Raw genomic sequence first — 17,555 nt, 5'->3', positions numbered from 1 at the left:
ATCTTTCATCCTGGCTCAAATTAATGGGGTAATCGTCGCTTTCTCAGTCCGAATCGCTCTCGCTGCTGGTGTAAACAATGGGGGAATGTGAGGAGCCCTTCAACCTGCGACGTCACGCTACTTCCGGTACAGGCAAGGCTTTTTTTTATCAGCGACCAAAAGTTGCGAACTTTATCGTCGATGTTCTCTACTAAACCCTTTCAGCAAAAATATGACAATATCGCGAAATGATCAAGTATGACACATAGAATGGATCTGCTATCCCCGATTAAATAAAAAAAAATCATTTCAGTAGGCCTTTAAAGCTATTTTATTTGGTACATGGTGTAATGATATGTGAGACCAGTAGATGGCAGTCACACAATAGATAGTTGAGAATTGCAAGTTGACACCACCCATCCATTTTCTACGGGTTGTCCCTCTCGAGGTCACGGGGGTGGCTGGAGCCTATCCCAGCTGCATTTGGGCGGAAGGCGGGATACACCCTGGACAAGTCGTGACATCACCGCAGGGCCAACACAGATAGACAGACAACATTCACACTCTAGGGCCAATTTAGTAAGGCTTAGTAAATCTCTTTGATGGTGTGCCGAGTCTGGACAGTTCTCCATGAGTAGCAGTCACAATGCTTAGATAATGTCAACAATTAGTTATGTTAGTTTATAAGAGCCTGACAGAGTCAATTTTGGTAGTATGAAATCAAAATTAGATAACATCAGAGGAACTCCTGCGACTTGTAAATGGGACAAAACAAACATGTTTAATTGACCCACTTCCTGGGGAAACTTATCAAGGAGCTGTTTGTAATATTAAGACCATCAGTGCTAAATATTAACTTATCACTCTAGCATTCAAAAAAGCAGCTGTTCAATCTCTGCTCAAAAGACCTGACCTTGATCGGGACCTCATGGTAAACTACCACCTTTCCTTTATTTCAAAAATCCTCAAAATATTTGTTGCACAGCAGCTAAATGAACACTTAGCGTCTACAATCTCTGTGAACTCTTTCAGTCCGGTTTGACTAATGATCTATTGCTAACTATGGATGCTGATGCGTCATCCATGTTGCTGCTACTTGATCTTAGCGATGCTTTCGATACCGCCGATCATAACATTCTACAAAAGTATTAGAACGTATCGAAACACATATTGGTATGTCAGACTTAGCCTCGTCTTGGTTTAACTCCAACTTACTGACAGGATGCAGTGCGTCTCCCATAACAATGTGACCTTGGAGTATGTTAAGGTAACGTGTAGAGTTCCCCAGGGTTCGGTTCTTGGCCCTGCACTCTTCAGACATCATACGCAAATACGGTGTTAGCTTTCACTGTTATGCTGATGACACCCAACTCTATATGCCCCTAAAGCTGACCAACACGCCAGATTGTAGTCACCTGCAAGTGTGTCTAAATTAAATTAAACAATTGATGTCCAGTAACTTTTTGCATCTTAACGCTAAGAATGTTGTGTTTTTAGTGTTTTCCTGCCTTCTCCTCTTGTCTGCACCTGTGCTTTTAGTGATTTGTCCTCGGCGAGGGGCGGACCTTGATGCACACCTGCAGCTTGGCCTTGCCGGTTATTGTCTCCTGCACCTCCCACGTGCATGTGCCTGCTTCACTTCATCGTATGTTACCTCTCCTTATTCCTGTAATCCCTCACCTCTTTGTGTTTGCTTCCTAGCCCCCCTGAGGTAAAGAGGATTTTGTGTTGGACTTTTTTGCTGTGTTCAGTGCGCCCTGGCTTTTTTCCCTGCCGACCAGTGTGGAACCTGTTTTTGTTTGTTTATTCATGGTGTGCACTTTTGCCCCATCGCCTTTTGTTACACTTGTTGGATTTATTAAATATTCCCCTTTTTATAATTCAACCTTGCCTCTCGTCTCTGCATCCTGGGATCACCTTGATCAGGTCCTAACAAAGAAAACGGAAATGCTGATTATCGGTCTTTATAGACACCGGCACCTATTTAATAATACCACCTTAACATTTGACAAGAAAACAATTACACACAGCGACTCGGTAAAGAATCTGGCTATTATCTTCGACCCAACTCTCTCATTTGAGTCACACATTAAGAGTGTTACTAAAACAGCCTTCTTTCATCTCTGTAATATCGCTAAAATTCGTCCCATTTTATCCGTCACTGACGCTGAGATCATTATTCTTTCGTTTGTTACGTCTCGTCTCGACTACGGTATTGTATTATTTTCGGGTCTCCCTATGTCTAGCATTAAAAGATTACAGTTTGTACAAAATGCGGCTGCCAGACTTTTGACAAGAAAGTTTGATCATATTACACCTATACTGGCTCACCTGCACTGGCTTCCTGTGCACTTAAGATGCGACTTTAAGGCTTTACTACTTACGTATAAAATACTAAAGGGTCCATCTCCATCCTATCTTGCTAAATGTATGACCCAAGTAAAAAAAATCTGTGTTCAAAGATCTCCGGCTTATTAGTGATTCCCAGAGCCAAAAAAAAGGCTGCAGGTATTAGACCGTTTTCTATTTGGGCTCCAGTATTTTGAAATGCCCTACCTGTAACAGTAGATGCTACCGCGATAGAAGCATTTAGACTTAGACAAACTTTATAAGTCCAATCTTAAAACTCATTTGTATACTCTAGCCTTTAAATAGACTCCTTTATCTACTTTCTCTCTTTTCTGCTCTTCCCCCCTCTCCTGCATGGAGAGCTTATCAGGTGACCACGGATCAGCCTCCACAGAGAAGGCGCTAGCTGTTCAAAGTCGGAACCCAGGGTGGACCACTCATCTTTGCATCAGTTGGTGACGTCTCTGTGCTGCTGACTTGTCTCCATTCAAGATGATCTGAAGATCTGAGCTGGTCTCCCAATGGACTGGACTTTCACATGAAGTCAGGACCCGGGGTGGATCACTACTTATGCATCAGGTGGAGATGTTTCTGCGGCCCAAGCCGAGGATGTCGTTGTGGCTTGTGCAGCCCAGTGAGCCAATTGTGATTGAGGGCTATACTGTATAAGTAAACTTTGATTGATTGATTGATTAATGACGTTCAATCTTGCTGGCTGCAAAACAAGTTTACATTTGGATTCTAATAAAGTAACCCAACCTAAACACAGCAGACATTTTCGAATGTTGACCACTTTTATTAAAAACGTAAACACACATTAATTACATCCTTCAGAGTACAAGCATTACATTAAATGTGCAAAAATAAATGACATAAACAGTCCGTGGTCAAAAGTTTACATACACTTGTAAAGAACATATTGTCATGGCTGTCTTGAGTTTCCAATCATTTCTACAACTCTTATTTTTTTGTGATAGAGTGATTAGAGCACATACACATTGTTGGTCACAAAAAACATTCATGAAGTTTGGTTCTTTTATGAATTTGTTATGGGTCTACTGAAATAGTGACCAAATCTGCTGGGTCAAAAGTATACATACAGCAATGTTAATATTTGGTTACATGTCCCTTGGCAAGTTTCACTGCAATAAGGCGCTTTTGGTAGCCATCCACAAGCTTCTGGTTCAATTTTTGACCACTCCTCTTGACAAAATTGGTGCAGTTCAGCTAAATTTGTTGGTTTTCTGACATGGACTTGTTTCTTCAGCATTTTCCACACATTTAAGTCAGGACTTTGGGAAGGCCATTCTTAAACCTTAATTCTAGCCTGATTTAGCCATTCCTTTACCACTTTTGACGTGCGTTTGGGGTCATTGTCCTGTTGGAACACCCAACTGCGCCCAAGACCCAACCTCCATGCTGATGATTTTAGGTTGTCCTGAAGAATTTGGAGGTAATCCTCCTTTTTCATTGTCCCATTTTCTGTCCATTGGCACCATAACAGGCCCAGAGCATAATATCAACTTTATTTATAAAGCACATTTAAAAATTTACCACAGGGGTAGCCAAAGTGCTGTACAATGAGCAGGTTAAAAGATAAAACGAGTACCGAGCAAACACAACACAACACAAACAGAACACGATAAAAAATAAATAATTAAAATAGAATTAATAAAAACATAAAAACATAAAAACAGGATCACAGCAGGTGTATTATGGGGCGCCATTGCAGGATGGATATCACTCAGTGTTAAAAGCCATGGAATAAAAGTATGTTTTTAAGAGAGATTTAAAAACAGGAAGAGAGGAGGCTTGTCTAACACTCAGGGGTAGGTCGTTTCAGAGCTTGGGAGCAGCAACGGCGAAAGCTCTGTCACCTCTAAGCTTCAGCCTTGTGTCAGGGACCGTCAACAGCAGCTGATCGGCTGATCTTAAGGATCGGGTGGGGCAGTAAGGCTGAAGGAGGTCGGAGAGATAGGTTGGCGCGAGGTTGTTTAGACATTTAAAAACAAATAAAAAGAGTTTAAAATGTATTCGGTAACGCACAGGGAGCCAGTGAAGGGACGCTAAAATAGGGGTGATGTGCTCACGTCTGCGGGTCTGTGTTAGCAGACGAGCAGCAGAGTTCTGCACGAGCTGCAGGCGGGCGAGGGAGGCCTGGCTAATGCCTACATACAGGGCATTACAGTAATCAAGACGAGTCGAGATAAAAGCGTGGATTAATTTCTCAAGATCATGTCTTGATAGAAGCGGTTTCACTTTCGCTATTTGGCGTAATTGATAAAAGCTTTTTTGAACGACGCTGCTGATTTGTTTTTCGAATTTAAAATCTGAGTCAAACTTTACCCCCAGGTTTGTGACAGAGTCGCTGAGATACGGGGTCAGAGTGCCGAGGTCAACGTTGGGGGAGGGAGAGCGACTTGGACCGAACAACATAACTTCTGTTTTGTCTTCATTTAGGCTCGGGAAGTTAGCTGAAAGCCAGACTTTGATGTCGTGCAGGCAGTCAATAAGACGTTGAACCGTGTTATTTTGTGCCATGGGAAAATAAATCTGGCAATCATCGGCATAAAAATGAAATGCAATACTGTACTTCCTAAAAATAGAACCAAGGGGGAGAAGGTAAAGCGCAAATAAAGTTGGGGCAAGGATTGAGCCCTGGGGGACCCCATGTGGTAAAGGAGCTGTGGACGACATAAAACTGTCTACTTTTACACAAAAACTCCTGTCGGTTAAGTACGACCGGAACCAGTTGAGGGCGGCGCCCTTAATGCCCACACAGTTCTCAAGACGAGTGATTAAGGTGGCGTGGTCGACGGTGTCGAACGCAGCAGACAGATCTAAAAGCACCAGGACAACATATTTACCAGAATCAGTGGACAGGAGGATATCGTTAAAAACTTTTAGAAGCGCTGACTCTGTGCTGTGGAGGGCTTTAAAACCGGACTGGAACAGCTCAGTGATACCATTATCCTCTAAGAAGGGCAACAACTGACTGTAGACAACCTTCTCTAATATTTTAGAAATGTATGGAAGATTAGAGATAGGTCTGAAGTTAGAGAGGAGAGAGGGGTCGAGGCTGGGTTTTTTAAGCAGAGGTCGTACCGCTGCATGTTTAAACTCTACTGGAACTATTCCAGAAGAGAGGCTACTATTGATAATGTTAAGGACACTTGATCCAATAGTAGCAAGTACCTCCTTAAACAGGCGAGGTGGGAGGGCATCTGCAGGAGAACCAGAGGGCTTCATATGACTAACTGTGTCACTTAAAAAAGAAAAGGACACCGGCTCAAACTGATGGAAAACAGAAGAGAAATGCAGGGGAACAGAAGGGTCATATGAAGGCTGAGATAGACTGGCTCTAGTTGACACATTTTGTCAGTGAAAAAATGGAGACAATTTTCACAGAATTCAAAAGGAGCATCAAAACCAGCAGATTTGGGAGCATTAATGACAGTGTTAATAGTTTTAAACAGAACTCTGGGGTTGTTACAGTTAGAAGATATAATCTGAGATAGATATATATTCATTTCTGCTTTTACAGTCATCTGAAAGGAAAACAGGCTTTCTTTAAAAATGGCAAAGGACACATGCAGCCTGTCTTTTTTCCATTTTCTCTCTGCTCTTCTACATACGCGCCTGGCAGCCCGAGTGACGTCATTCAACCAGGCTTTCTTTAAAAATGGCAAAGGACACATGCAGCCTGTCTTTTTTCCATTTTCTCTCTGCTCTTCTACATACGCGCCTGGCAGCCCGAGTGACGTCATTCAACCAGGGCTGAGGCGTTGCTTTAGCGCGGCGGCATTTGAAAGGCGCGAACGTGTCCAGTGTTTGTAAACAAATAGAGTTGAACCCAGAAACCAACTCTTCAGTATTCAGACACACAGATGCTGCAGAATTATCATCACAAAGAGTCGAAAAAATAGAGGAGAACCGAGCAGGAGATGAAGAATTAAACATGCGAGAGCGTTGGGGCGGTGCGCACAATTTAACTGGACACTGCATGGGAATATCAAACAAGATCGGCATGTGATCAGAGAACACAGCGTCGCAAATGTCCAAATTAAAAACACACAAACCATACGAGAGCACTAAATCGAGTGTATGCCCGCGTTCATGTGTAGAACCACACACAGACTGTACAAAGTTAAATGAGTCGATTATATTCAGGAAGCTCCTGGAAAGCGGCTCATCTGGACAGCAGGTGTGAATATTAAAATCACCCACAATAAGGACACGATCATATTTGGGCAGGATTTCAGCCAGAAATTCAGAAAAGTCAGTTATAAAGTCTTTGTGGTACTTGGGTGGTCGATAGATGACGGCACACAGGACGACATCAGAAAGACCCAGTTCAAACATGCACAGTTCGAAGCTTGAAAAGGAGGATTGTAGGCGGATCTGACGGCATTTAAAGTCATTTTTAAAAACGACTGCTAATCCTCCTTCTTTTTGACCGGACGGCCGTGGGGAATTAAAGTAGGAACACTCCGGAGGCAGAAGTTCATTAAGAGGGGCGGACTCACCGGCTCTCAGCCATGTCTCCGTCACACAGAGGAAGTCCAGTCCGCGGGAAGTGAAGAAATCCTTCCGGATAAAAGTTTTGTTTGTCAAAGATCTTGCGTTCACAAGACCGAACCTGGCGGGGGCCAGCACGTCCAAGGCCGCAATTAATCCGGGTGGGGCCCGACACACAGCCCGCAGGTGGCGGTGATCCACCCCGCGCCTCCGGGGGCGGGGACAGCAGGAGCGACGACGGCAAGCTTCTTCCTCCAAACCAACGATAGGACCCAGCCAGGAGCCGATAGGATCGAGCGAGCGTGGGTGCAGGAGGAGACCGGATACCGCACCATTCCTCCTTCGGGGAGCCACGGGAAGCCGGGCCAGGAGTGCCCTAACTTTCACCAGCTGGCTGCCACGTTTACTGCGGCGCCGGAGACGCTTCCGCCGGGGGAGAGGAGCCAGGGGGCAGGAAAGGAAGGCAGGAATCCGGCCAGGTGAAAAAGCTGACTGGGACGTCGAAAAACCAACGTCGAAGTTGATCATATCAGTGGGAGAGGGGCAAAGATCCAACAGTGTTTGGCGGTCATACACAAGCAGTGAGCTGACAGAGACGAAAATAGACGCAAAAAACACAAAAACGAACAGAGCTGACAGCGAGAGACGGCAGGCCAAAGCACATACTGGCGCCATCTTGCATCCTGTAATACTACTACCACCATGCTTGACGGCCTCACCTTTTCTCCTCTAAACATATTACTGAGTACTGTGGCCAAACAGCTCAATTTTTGTTTCATCTGACATCAAATGGACAAATGTAAGACCTTCTGGAGGAAAGTTCTGTGGTCAGATGAAACAAAAATTGAGCTGTTTGGCCACACTACCCAGTAATATGTTTGGAAGACAAAAGGTGAGGACTTTAATCCCAGGAACATCAAGCATGGCGGTGTGGTTTTAAAATAGCCTTCCCAAAGTCCTGACTTAAACGTGTGGACAATGCTGAAGAAACAAATCCATGTCAGAAAACCAACAAATTTAGCTGAACTGCAGCAATTTTGTCAAGAGGAGTGGTCAAAAATTCAACCAGAAGCGCCTTATTGCAGTGAAACTTGCCAAGGGACATGTAACCAAATAGTAACAATGCTGTATGTATACTTTTGACCCAGCAGATTTGGTCACATTTTCAGTAGACCCATAACAAATTCATAAAAGAAGCATACTTCATGAATGCTTTTTGTGACAAACAAGTATGTGCTCCAATCACTCTATCACAAAAAAATAAGAGTTGTCGAAATTATTGGAAAGTCAAGACAGCTATGACAATATGTTCTTTACAAGTGTATGTAAACTTTTGACCACGACTTTATGTCTGGTGGCTGAGGTAACCGGTTGTGGATTTCCTCATGAGTCGGCACTTGGTCTTCATTGTTCCTGGTCCTGTTTCTCCATCCTGACAAGATGTCTGAGAACAGATATCATCATTATTATTATTATTATTATTATTATATTAGCAATTCGTACAGAACGCTGCTGCTAGGCTCTGGTCAAGATGTCATAAATTCAGTCATATTACCCCCATCCGGCTTAAAACACATTTGTTTAAGTGTTCATTCCTGTAATATTCAATTTCCTTTGTCATATTATTTTTATTATTTCATTTTGCAGTTTGCACTCCTCTCTGAGCTGCCACCTTAACGTGGTAGAGGAGTTTGCGTGTCCCAATGATCCTAGGAGCTATGTTGTCCGGGGGATTCTATGCCCCCTGGTAGGGTCTCCCAAGGCAAACTGGTCCTAGGTGAGGGATCAGACAAAGAGCAGCTTGAAGACCTCTATGAAGAACACAAACAAGGAACCCAGATTTCCCTCGCCCAGACGCGGGTCACCGGGGCCCCCCTCTGGAGCCAGGCCCGGAGGTGGGGCACGATGGCGAGCGCCTGGTGGCCGGGCCTGTCCCCATGGGGCCCGGCCGGGCACAACCCAAAGAGGCAACGTGTGTCCCCCCTCCAATGGGCTCACCACCCATAGCAGGGGCCATAGAGGTCGGGTGCAGTGTGAGCTGGGCGGAAGCCGAAGGCAGGGCACTTGGCGGTCCGATCCTCGGCTACATAAGCTAGCTCTTGGGACGTGGAACGTCACCTCGCTGGGGGGGAAGGAGCCTGAGCTAGTGCGTGAGGTGGAAAAGTTCCGGCTAGATATAGTCGGACTCACTTCGACGCACAGCAAGGGCTCTGGAACCAGTTCTCTTGAGAGGGGCTGGACTCTCTTCCACTCTGGCGTTGCCGGCAGTGAGAGGCGACGGGCTGGGGTGGCAATTCTTGTTGGCCCCCGGCTCAAAGCCTGCACGTTGGAGTTCAACCCGGTGGACGAGAGGGTAGCCTCCCTCCGCCTTCGGGTGGGGGGACGGGTCCTGACTGTTGTTTGCGCTTACGCGCCAAACGGCTGCTCAGAGTACCCACCCTTTTTGGATTCACTCGAGGGAGTACTGGAGAGTGCTCCGGGGGTGGATGAGACCCGCCCGGAGTTCCTTAAGGCTCTGGATGTTGTGGGGCTGTCTTGGTTGACAAGACTCTGCAACATCGCGTGGACATCGGGGGCAGTACCTCTGGATTGGCAGACCGGGGTGGTGGTTCCTCTCTTTAAGAAGGGGAACCGGAGGGTGTGTTCCAACTATCGTGGGATCACACTCCTCAGCCTTCCCGGTAAGGTCTATTCGGGTGTACTGGAGAGGAGGCTACGTCGGATAGTCGAACCTCGGATTCAGGAGGAACAGTGTGGTTTTCGTCCTGGTCGTGGAACTGTGGACCAGCTCTATACTCTCGGCAGGGTCCTTGAGGGTGCATGGGAGTTTTCCCAACCAGTCTACATGGGCTTTGTGGACTTGGAGAAGGCATTCGACTGTGTACCCCGGGAAGTCCTGTGGGGAGTGCTCAGAGAGTATGGGGTAACAGACTGTCTTATTGTGGCGGTTCGCTCCCTGTATAATCCTGGCTTCATCTGGCCAGGATCTTCAGCTCTCACTGGATCGGTTCGCAGCCGAGTGTGAAGCGACTGGGATGGGAATCAGCACCTCCAAGTCAGAGTCCATGGTCCTCGCCCGGAAAAGGGTGGAGTGCCATCTCCGGGTTGGGGAGGGGATCTTGCCCCAAGTGGAGGAGTTCAAGTACCTCGGAGTCTTGTTCACGAGTGAGGGAAGAGTGGATCGTGAGATCGACAGGCGGTTCGGTGCGGCGTCTTCAGTAATGCGGACGCTGTATCGATCCGTTGTGGTGAAGAAGGAGCTGAGCCGGAAGGCAAATCTCTCGATTTACCGGTCGATCTACGTTCCCATCCTCAGCTATGGTCATGAGCTTTGGGTCATGACCGAAAGGACAAGATCACGGGTACAAGCGGCCGAAATGAGTTTCCTTCGCCGGGTGGCGGGGCTCTCCCTTAGAGATAGGGTGAGAAGCTCTGTCATCCGGGCGGGGCTCAAAGTAAAGCCGCTGCTCCTCCACATCGAGAGGAGCCAGATGAGGTGGTTCGGGCATCTGGTCAGGATGCCACCCGAACGCCTCCCTAGGGAGGTGTTTCGGGCACCGGTAGGAGGCCACGGGAAAGACCCAGGACACGTTGGGAAGACTATGTCTCCCGGCTGGCCTGGGAACGCCTCGGGATCCCCCGGGAGGAGCTGGACGAAGTGGCTGGGGAGAGGGAAGTCTGGGCTTCCCTGCTCAGGCTGCTGCCCCCGCGACCCGACCTCGGATAAGCGGAAGAAGATGGATGGATGGATGGCATTTTGCAGTGTTTCTGCTGTTGCATCATGTTGTATGTTTGTTGACATTGTAAGTGAAGCACTTTGTGAGATCTCTCTGTGAGAAGTGCTGTATAAATACATTTTACTTACTTACTTATACTAGTACGTTTCTCCATCATGACACAAGATAACAGGACAGATATCATTATTTTTATTAGTAGTAGTAAAAGTAGGTTTCTACATCATGCCCAAGGACAGATATCATCATTATTACTATAGTTGTATGTTTCTCTATCATTGCATGTCTGAAGACAGATATTATTATAAGTAGTAATAGTTGGTGTCTCCATCATGACATGTCTGAAGATAGATACCATTATTATTATTATTATTATTATTATAAGTAGTAGTATTGTAGGTTTCTCCATCATGGCATGTCTGAAAACAGATACCATTATTATTAGCATTATCATTATTAATTACTATAGTAGTACAGTATGTGTCTCTATCATTACATATCTGAAGACAGATACCATTGGTATTATTATTATTATCATTATAAGTAGTAGTGGTAGCACTGTAGGTTTCTCCATCATGACTTGCCTAAAGACTATAGTAGTATATTTCTCTATCATTACATGTCTGGCTGAAGACAGATACCGTTATTATCATTATTATTACCATTATCATTATTACTACTACTATAGGTAGTAGAAGTAGTACTGTAGGTTTCGCCATCATGACATGCCCATTTTTATTATTATTATTAGCATCATCATTATTAGAGATGTCCGATAATATCGGCCTGTCTGCGTTAAAATGTAATATCAGAAATTATCGTTATCGTTTTTTTTTTTTTATTGAATCAACATAAAAAACACAGGATACACTTACAATTAGTGCATCAACCCAAAAAACCTTCCTCCCCCATTTACACTCATTCACACAAAAGGGTTCTTTCTTTCTGTTATTAATATTCTGGTTCCTACAGTATACATACTTGCCAACCTTACTTGCTGGTCCACTAATAGTACTAACCTTTAACAGTTAATTTGACTAATTTTCATTAATTACTAGTTTCAATGTAACTGTTTTTATATTGTTTTACTTTCTTTTTTATTCAAGAAAATGTTTTTAATTTATTTTATATCTTATTTTATTTTATTAATTTTTTTTTAAAGTACCTTATCTTCACCATATCTGGTTGTCCAAATCAGGCATAATAATGTGTTAATTCCACAACTGTATATATCGGTTGATATCGGTATCGGTAATTAAAGAGTTGGACAATATCGGAATATCGGATATCGGCAAAAAGCCATTATCGGACATCCCTAAACATTATTATAGTAATACTGTATGCATCTCCATCCATCCATTTTCTACCGCTTGTCCCTATTGGGGTTTCGGGGGGTGCTGGAGGCTATCTCAGCTGCATTCGGGCGGTACGCGGTATACACCCTGGACAAGTCGCCACGTCATCGCAGGGCCAACACAGATAGACAGACCACACTCACATTCACACACTAGTTTTTTTTGTGTTTTTTAGTGTTGCCAATCAACCTATCCCCAGGTGCATGTCTTTGGAGTTGGGAGGAAGCTGGAGTACCCACGCAGTCACGGGGAGAACATGCAAACGGGGGATCGAACCCAGGACCTTCGTACTGTGAAAAACATGCACTAACCTAAGACAACATGTCTTAGGACATAAATTATTATTACTATTATTACAGTTGTATGCTTCTCCATAATGACATGTTTGAAGGCCGATACCATTATTATTATTAATATCAGTACCCCCCGCAACCCCATAAAGGACAAGCCGTAGAAAATGGATGGATGGCTGGATTATCGTTATTAATATTATAAGTAGTAGTAGGTTTCTCCATCATGACATGCCCAAGAACAGACATCATTAATATAATAATACAGTATGTTTCTAAATCATGGCAACAGGTCTGAGGACAAATGACATATGGCTGCTGTTTCAGGCTTCACCCTTTTCAACATCACCTGATTTCCTGCCCATATGTGTCCAGTCTTCTTCCTCCATCAAATACTGTAGGTTTTTATTAGGATGCTTCCTTTTTGCTGTATACAAGAAGATGCTATTAAAATAACACGTACGGTATTTCCTTTAGTGCAGCTAGCAGCAATATAGTGTTACACTTCATGTCATTGTTTTAACTTACTTTTCAGGTCTGTTAGGCGTTTAGTGGACTGTTGGTGTGTGTTTGTAGTAAAGAGGAAGATCATAGTCGATCTCTTCATCACCAGTGCTTAAGTTCCTGCCACAAAGTATACAAACAATATTGAAATAGAATATCAACGATCTCTAAAAACAGCAGATAGTGGACAATATAATTATTTCTTACATTATTGTATGTTTACTATGAAACTATTCTGATAACACTAATGGGCAGTGACGTGCGGTGAGGTTCATGGCTGGTGAGGCACTGACTTCATCACAGTCAGATTTACAAACATATGAACCCTAAAGAGTATCTTATTCACCATTTGATTGGCAGCAGTTAACGGGTTGTGTTTAAAAGCTCATACCAGCATTCTTCCCTGCTTGGCACTCAGCATCAAGGGTTGGAATTGGGGGTTAAATCACCAAAAATGATTCCCGGGCGTGGCGCCGCTGCTGCCCACTGCTCCCCTCACCTACCAGGGTGAGCAAGGGGATGGGTCAAATGCAAAGGACACATTTCACCACACCTAGTGTGTGTGACAATCATTGGTACTTTAACTTAACTTTAACTTTACACATACAAACTGTAGCACACAAAAAAGCACATTTAATAAAAAAAAAAGTTATTATGGTCTTACCTTTACTTATAAATGAAGTCCATGCGCCGCTCCTTCTGAACAAAAGCATCGATAACTTGTTTATAGAAGTCTTCCTTATCTTTCTTCAGTTTTAAAAGTCTCTCTGTCTCGATGGAGATCTTTCTTTAAGTATTACCTCCTGTTTCAATTGAAAGTCCAGTTTAGAAAACTGTTTTATTTTAGATATGTAATCCTCCATGTTAAAAGTCCAGGCGAGAGGAAAAAATAAACGATCGCTGCTAATTGTTGCTGCTTGTTGTCATTTCTTCTGCAGCCGAGTAGTCGCAAGAATGATCGCTGGGATCACTACCGCCCTCTACCACCAGGAGGCGGGATTACTGCGAGCCTCATACAGTGCGTCTTCGCAGCCGTTTTATGATTGCTCAGCACAAGAAATACGTTACACACATACAGTTGTTGACAAAATACACTGTACATTATATACCTCAGCTAACTAAACTATGGAAATGTATAATATAATTCATATAGCAATACGGTCTCACTGCACAGCAGGCCAGCAGTTAGCCGAGTCATTGCGCAATCCATGGCGAGGCTCAACTGGCTGGTGACTCACCGCAAGTCTCTTCTCAGTATTTGAACGGCAAATGTGAAAATTCAGTGATTTTGAATAAAAATAATCTAAAACTGGTGAAGTTAAATGGGAAATAACTTGATAGTATAATCACTGGATACATATAACAATTTAATTAAAAAAAATTCTTTTTCCATTTTTTTTCTTTCCATGATGACACGTGAGGCCCCGCCTCACCTGCCTCCCCTGACTGCACGTCACTGCTAATAGGAAAGTCAAGGGTGGCAATGCTTACATTCATTCAATTATAAAAAGTTAGCTTCCTAAAGTTGACAAAAGACTAGCGCCTTTACGCCAAAGACTATACGGAGAACATTATCAAATTAAACAAATACAACTTACGGGAATATAGGGAGGTCCGACTTGTGTTGTTGTTGTCTTTGTTTGACTTGTAGCTTCTGGCGAGCATCGTACTTGTACTAAGCAGCCCAGCGAGACCTGTCGCCAAAAACGATGTCGTGCTGGTCAAAACATCTTCAAACACTGCCACTTCTTCCCGTTGTGATAGTTTCGTTATTACTTGAGAAAGCAGGGAAGAATTCAGGGAATTTGGAGCGCCAATTGTAAAATCTACATCAAGCTGAATGGCGGTCCAGAAGCAAGAGTACTTGTTGTCAAAAGACATTAAGGACGTGGACAAATATTAAAGTTGACACTGCTTCGACGACGACGTCGATGATAATGGAGTGTGACGGAAAAAAAACACCTACCTTCAACACCAACACTACTATGTTCCAAGGGACCACTATACAAGAAGACCTGGATTCAGGAGCGCATCCACATACACCCAGTCAAACAACATTAAAGATTGGTGAACAAGAAAATATGGAACTGAAAAACATCTGCAACAAAGACCATAAACGCTAGGATTTGGAGAATGATATATCTCCAGATACAATTTTTTCTCTCACATCGGTAACAATTGTTTTTACTATACATATGAACAGTGTTGGGACTAACGCGTTACTGTAACACCGTTATTTTCGGCAAACGAGTAGTCTAACGCGTTATTTTTTATATTCAGTAACTCAGTTACCGTTACTACATGATGCGTTACTGCGTTATTTTTTATATAGTATCGGCTAGAAACAGAAGATCTGAGTGTGTTTTATTGGAGAGTTGCAGTGTCATCCTTCTGATTCTTCCTGTGTCTCAAGTCGGAGAATAAAAAGGCGCGCCGCGCGCTGTGTGTGTGTGTGGGGTGGAAGGGCGTGTCTGTGTTTACTAACAAGACATCCTGGCGGAGCCGAAGTCGAGTTTCTTAACATGGAGATAGTCTCACTACTTTTCTTTTGTCGAGCACAAAGAAAAGAGCATTTTAGTTTTATGTAAGTTGTGTCTTGGATCAAAGATCCTATCTACTGCCCAAAACAGCAATTCAAATCTGCTGAAACAGCTACAAAAGCAACATGCTACGACAAAGCTAGTAAAGAGAGACACACTTCACCTTAGGATTTTAAAGGCCTACTGAAATGCGATTTTCTTATTTAAACGGGGATAGCAGGTCCATTCTATGTGTCATACTTGATCATTTCGCGATATTGCCATATTTTTGCTGAAAGGATTTAGTAGAGAACATCGACGATAAAGTTCGCAACTTTTTGGTCGCCGATAAAAAAGCCTTGCCTGTACCGGAAGTAGCAGACGAGTAGCGTGATGTCACAGGTTGTGGAGCTCCTCACATCAGCACATTGTTTACAATCACGGCCACCAGCAGCGAGAGCGATTCGGACCGAGAAAGCGACGATTTCCCCATTAATTTGAGCGAGGATGAAAGGTTCAGATAGGAAAGATGCTGTGAGAGGCGGGTGGGACCTGATGTTCAGCTGAGAATGACTAAAACAGTAAATAAACACAAGACATATATATACTCTATTAGCCACAACACAACCAGGCTTATATTTAATATGCCACAAATTACTACCGCATAAAAAACACCTCCCCCCTCCCGTCCATATAACCCGCCAATACAACTCAAACACCTGCACAACACACTCAATCCCACAGCCCAAAGTACCGTTCACCTCCCCAAAGTTCATACAGCACATATATTTCCCCAAAGTCCCCAAAGTTACGTACCTGACATGCACATAGCGGCACGCACGTACGAGCAAGCGATCAAATGTTTGGAAGCCGCAGCTGCATGCGTACTCACGGTACCGTGTCTGCGTATCCAACTCAAAGTCCTCCTGGTAAGAGTCTCTGTTGTCCCAGTTCTCCACAGGCCAATAGTAAAGCTTGACTGTCATCTTTCGGGAATGTAAACAATGAAACACCGGCTGTGTTTGTGTTGCTGCAGCCGCCCGCAATACACCGCTTCCCACCTACAACTTTCTTCTTTGCTGTCTCCATTGTTCATTGAACAAATTGCAAAAGATTCACCAACACAGATGTCCAGAATACTGTGGAATTTTGCGATGAAAACAGACGACTTAATAGCTGGCCACCATGCTGTCCCAAAATGTCCTCTACAATCCGTGACGTCACGCGCAGACGTCATCATACCGAGACGTTTTCAGCAGCATGTTTCGCGCAAAATTTAAAATGGCACTTTAGTAGGCTAACCCGGCCGTATTGGCATGTGTTGCAATGTTAAGATTTCATCATTGATATATAAACTATCAGACTGCGTGGTCGGTAGTAGTGGGTTTCAGTAGGCCTTTAACGGAGGGACTGCGAGCCAGGACAACATTGATAGAGCCATTGCAGCGTATGTGCTAGAAGACATGCAGGCTATTTCTACAGTGGAGTCACCCGCTTTCAGGCAGCTAATTAGCATGATAGCGGGCGTCAAACGGCAAATGGCACGAAAACATTTTCCAAGTTCCTGGACACAGTGGACAGTGAGCACATAAACATGGAAAGCAAGCTAAAGAAGACACTCCAAATTCTGCCTCTGCTCATCATTCAGCACTGAAGGTACACACTCTGTCAATTGTCTTATATACTCTTTCATTCTAGACTTCTAGAGTGTTTGATTATCACATCACTCTAAATATATAGACTATAAAGTTCACAAACATAAAGAGGGATCCTAGTGGGCCAGGCCAATCTTTCTTTTTCTCTAAACTAAAACTGAGGAAATGCGTAGAGTGTTCTGGGCTTCACTGAAGACATGATTTTATATCACAATTCCTTGAGAGAAAAAAACGCCTGGTTAGGCGTGTGTATAGCAGTATGTGTGCTGTATATAGTGACATGACATATAATCATGTCATGTGTGCCTTGGGTGAAGCCAGGTTTGGTGTGACATGTTGTTATTATGCGGTTTGTTACTAATGTATGTTAAGTTGCAGCTATGTCAAATAGTTTTGTCAATTTGTTCTGGGCCTGGCCCAAAATAAATTGGCCCTTTGAAACATATTGTTGGAATAATTGTTTGTAAGTTATCACAAAAGAAACATTATATTGCATTATGTTCCTGATGAGAAGATGAAGGCTGTCTTTTGAGGCCTAACAAGAGGAAGAAAGCTCGTAAAACTCCACTGGTATTTCAACACGGACAGATGGCAGGATATGCTCAACTCCCGGAGGAACTCTCATTGAAGTGTTAAACGAACTCTCTTTGAA

The 17,555-nt window shown here is 43.8% G+C and overlaps 1 long non-coding RNA gene across 1 annotated transcript; it reads right to left on the bottom strand.

Moving 5' to 3' along the window:
• Positions 1 to 8,087: 8,087 nt before the first annotated feature.
• Positions 8,088 to 15,915, bottom strand: LOC133611589 (uncharacterized). The gene is made up of 3 exons (XR_009816006.2): positions 12,754 to 15,915; positions 12,575 to 12,652; positions 8,088 to 8,290 (listed from the first exon to the last, which is right to left on the bottom strand). It is a non-coding gene; the product is annotated as an uncharacterized lncRNA (long non-coding RNA).
• Positions 15,916 to 17,555: the final 1,640 nt, after the last annotated feature.

The sequence above is a fragment of the Nerophis lumbriciformis genome, linkage group LG02 (assembly GCF_033978685.3).
Source record: "Nerophis lumbriciformis linkage group LG02, RoL_Nlum_v2.1, whole genome shotgun sequence".
Taxonomy (NCBI): domain Eukaryota; kingdom Metazoa; phylum Chordata; class Actinopteri; order Syngnathiformes; family Syngnathidae; genus Nerophis; species Nerophis lumbriciformis.
Note: the sequence above shows the minus strand (reverse complement) of the source record. Positions and strands in the feature narration are given on the sequence as shown.